Source organism: Lindgomyces ingoldianus, assembly GCF_010093535.1.
Source record: "Lindgomyces ingoldianus strain ATCC 200398 unplaced genomic scaffold BDR25scaffold_61, whole genome shotgun sequence".
NCBI classification, from domain to species: Eukaryota; Fungi; Ascomycota; class Dothideomycetes; order Pleosporales; family Lindgomycetaceae; genus Lindgomyces; species Lindgomyces ingoldianus.
In genome coordinates this window covers 4,686-9,196 of record NW_022985222.1, presented here as the reverse complement: position 1 = coordinate 9,196, position 4,511 = coordinate 4,686, and positions in this window count along the sequence as shown.

Below are 4,511 nucleotides of genomic sequence, written 5' to 3'. Positions count from 1 at the left end.
GCGGAGACTAGAGAGAGTATGCAGCGTGGTTAGGGAAGCGGCATAGGTATTAGGTATAGGGCGAGTATTTTAGTAATATGTTTGTAGTAGCAATTAGACTTATTAGGTATAAACTAAAGTAGAATAGCTACTAATATAGTAACGTACCTAACGGGTTGGCCGGCCACACGGGTTGGCCGGCCACTTTTGCCAAGCCCCCACCAAACTCTACCTATCTACATAATGCCTTAACAACAACACTAGATTAAATCTTCTAAAGAACGTTAGATACAGCTTGCTCTTTAGGCTCTTAAACAAGACTTAAAACTCTCCTTGGAACGCGCTGCAGCTATCTATAATGTCTCTCACACAACACTAAGCAATTAACGCGCTGGACGGCCTTCACAAGCAGAATGCTGGCCTAAATCAAGGAATCTAACTAAGCTTAAGGAGGAGGTAGTTGTTAAGTACATACTTAAGCTTATTACGCGCGGATTTCCCCCTAGGCTCGCAGCTGTAGCTGATATGGCTAATTCCTTGCCCGCAGAGCGCAATCTAGGCCAGGTTAGCTTAAACTGGACCAGTATGTGGGTTAAGCACTGCCCTAAGTTCACAATAAAGTTTAATTGCAAGTACAATTACAAGAGAGCGCTCTGTGAGGATCTAGAGGTTATCTAGGGCTAGTTTCGCCTAGTAGCTAACATAAAAGCTAAGTACAGTATCTAGGATAAAGACAGGTATAACTTTGACAAGTTAGGCTTTATAATAGGCTAGATATTAACTAGAGCAGTTGTTACAGCTTTAGAGAGACAAGGACAGCCAAAGGCAATACAGCAAGGCAATAGGGAGTGGACAACAGTCATCTAGGGCATCAACGCGACAGGGTGGGCTATGAGATCACAGAGCTTTAAGCAGCAAATAAGGCTGCCACGCGACGTAGATCGCATAAAAGGAAGCAGATTTAGGCAGAAAGGACCTTAATAGTTAAGGATAGGGCTTGTCTAACTGCTCTAAAGGAGTTTAGAGCGCGTAGTGATAGGAAGAAGCTAAAGACGCAGGTGCGCGCTGAAGGAGGTAAGCCAAGTTAAAGGCGATGCAGGCGGTGCAATTAGACTGGGCATAACTTGCGTACGTGTAAGCAAGTAGCAGAAGTAGACTCTAAATAATATCTTGTGTTGTATTACTCTATACAGGGCCAAAGTGGGCTGTTTTGCGAGAGAATGGGGTGGTTTTAGTGGGGGCTTGGCAAAAGTGGCCGGCCAACCCGTGTGGCCGGCCAACCCGTTAGGTACGTTAATTATTTTCTTATATATACTAGCTATTTTTCTACTAATACAAGTTTCTTTAAATCTATGCTAGTAACTATAGTAAATAATAATAAATTATAATACTATTAACTAAAGTTTCTAAAACTATAATTAAATATAGTAAAGAGAAGAAAAAGAGAGTAAAAGAGAGTAAAAGAAAGTAATCTAAGCTTCTACAGAAGTTGCGTAAAGCGCTAGCTTTGTAATAGGGCGGATAACTCTCTTAGAATAAAGTGCTTGCTAAAACTTAGAGTTTATGTTAAGCTTAAGAAGAAGGAGGACAACTAGAGGGCGGGGTTAGAGGGGGGGGGGGGTATTCAGTATAAGTACCTGACTACAGGATACCTAAAGCGAAGGAGGGGGTACAGGGTAGTAGGTTAGTAGGCATTAGATTTAAACAAGTTAACAATTTAGGTTATAGCAGAGCAAGAGTTAGAAAGACTCTAATAAATCTTAAAGATTAACTATAATCTATAAAAGGTTATAAATTAGGCTAACTATATACTTCTAGGTAATCTATAGATTTGCTAAGTCTTAATCTATAAAGTAAATTCTAGAATATACAAGTAAATTATAATAGGCTATAGTAAATTAAAGCTAAATAAAGTAAACAATAGTAAATTACTATAAAGTAGAGTAAATACTAAAGAATTTAAATATATTATAATAGTATAACTATAGTAACTTTTACTTAGCTAGAGTAAATTAAGAAGATAGTAGTAGATTATAGTAGATTATAGTATAATATAGTAGATTATAGTATATTATAGTAAACTATAGTATATTTTAGTAAATTATAGTATATTATAGTAAACTAGAGTATATTATAGTAAAGTATTATACATTATAATAAAATATAATAAAATATAATAAAATGTTAAAAAATGTATAAAAATATAAAAAACTATTAAAATAATTATAAAATTTAAATTAAGTATAGCTATTAAAGTAAGTTAAAGTATAAAATAAAAAATATATATTAAAAAAAGCTATAAAATAAAATAAATATAAAATAAAAAAGTTATAGTATAAAAAAATAAAGTAAAAAGACAACTATAGGTATAAAATAAAGTGTAGTATAAAATAAATAAAAGTAAAAAAAAAATATAATAAAAAAATATAATAAAAAAATATTATAAAAAAATATTAAAAAAAAATATTATATAAAAATATTATATAAAAACAAGTATAGAGAAAGATAGAGTATAAAGAAATATATAGTATAAAAAAATAAATAGTATTAAAAAAGTTATAGATAAAAAAAATATTATAAAAAAAATTATAGTATATAAAATTATAGAAGAAAGTATAGTTTAAAAAAAAGTATAGTATAAATAAAAACATAGCATAGAAACATATAGCATAAAATACTACAACAGTTCATAAATGATCTGTAAAAGCAAAGCTTGCTTAGAGCAATAGTTAGTACAATAAGGTAGGTTATTTAGGTTAAAGAATAGTTATAGCATAATGCTTAGCAAATTAGTATTAGACAGGTAATAGACACATAATAACAATATTTAACTATAGCATGTAACTAATTACAGTCTGTAACTAAGCATAGCTAATACTAATCTCTAACACACTAATATAGCTAATGCTAATCTCTAACACACTAATATAGCTAATGCTAATCCTTAACACACTAATATAGCTAATGCTATTTCCTAACACACTAATATAGCTTAAAAAGTAGAATAAACATAACTAACTATAATTTAAATATATTTTATATAACATATACTAGAGTAAACTACATGTAAATTAATATAAAAATGTATGTATATTAAGTATACATTATTTTAAAAAAGAATATAAGAAATATATAAAGTAATAATAAATAGTGTTACTAAAGTTTATTTAAAAAATTATAACTAACTAGTGTGTTTTAAAAAAAAGATTTTACTTAACTTTATATTTTATAAACTTAAATATATTAAGTATAGTAAGTGTTACTAATAACTTACTTTATTTTTAGTAATACTATAAAGATAGTAAAATTATTACTTTTTATATTTTTTTTACTTATTACACTTTTTATAGCTATATAATATAGGTTATTTTACATTTTTAAAAAAGTATATAGGCGCTAAGCTAAAAACTTTATACATAGCTAAATTACTTATTATAATAGCTAGCTAATTTTTAGCTTTAATTAAGTTAGTAAAATTTATTTTTTAAAAACTAAAGGTTTATATAAATTTAAGATTAGTTATTTAGAAATTAGTTAATTATTAGCTGTAATTAAGAGAATATGTTTTAGCTCTAGCTTTTAACGCGTTTCTACTCTTATAATTATAACTAGGTTAGCATAGTTAACTACGTAGCCTTCTCTTGCTTATAGAGGTTTAGGCTAGGCTAGAGATAACTGCTAGTGCTAGTGCTTACCCTAGCATTACCTATATATATATTATACTATGTAAGAATACTTAGCTTAAGTATTCTTGTGTGTACTTTTTAGTACAGTAGGAAAAGTTGTATAGTATTAGCTTAGCAGGTAGAGTGCCTACTTTATTATAATAATAGTCTTTCTTTTCTTTGCACCTTACATTCTCTAGCGTTGCACCTGTTCCTTTTACTACCTAATACTGCTACACTATGCTTAATACTGCTACTTAATATCTTTAATTTAATTATTTTAGCATTAAAGCTTTAGTTATAGAGCAATAGCTTGTATAGTTTATTGCCTCTACAGGAATTTCTTAGAGTGCTAGGGAGCTCTAGCGCTGCTTTTACCTCTGCCTCTACCTCTCTATTAAGGCAAATATTAATGTAGTACATGTAATACCTTAATAAGCTGTTTTGTATGCATAACTGCTAGTTTAGCTTCTTTAACTGCTGTTTAAATATAATAGGCTAATGCTTAGAGGTGTTAGTAAGAGATTACCTAGTAGTGTTAGGAAGTGCATAAAGTAAATTGCAGCAAATTATAGCTAACTATAGCAAATTGCGGCAAACTATGGCAAATTGTAGCAAACTACAGCAAATTGCGGCAAACTATAGCGAACTAAAGCAAACTACAGCAAATTGCAGCAAACTACAGCAAATTGCAGCAAACTATAGCAAATTGCAGCAAACTACAGTAGATTACAGCAGCAGGCAACAATCCCTAGTAGATATTAGTTGTGTTGCAAGTAGCTCTACGTATAGAGAGGGTTCTAGGGGGGTAATGCCTCTAGAAAAAAAAGCCTTACAAAGGGTAGCAATAATTGCACATAAGCTAGT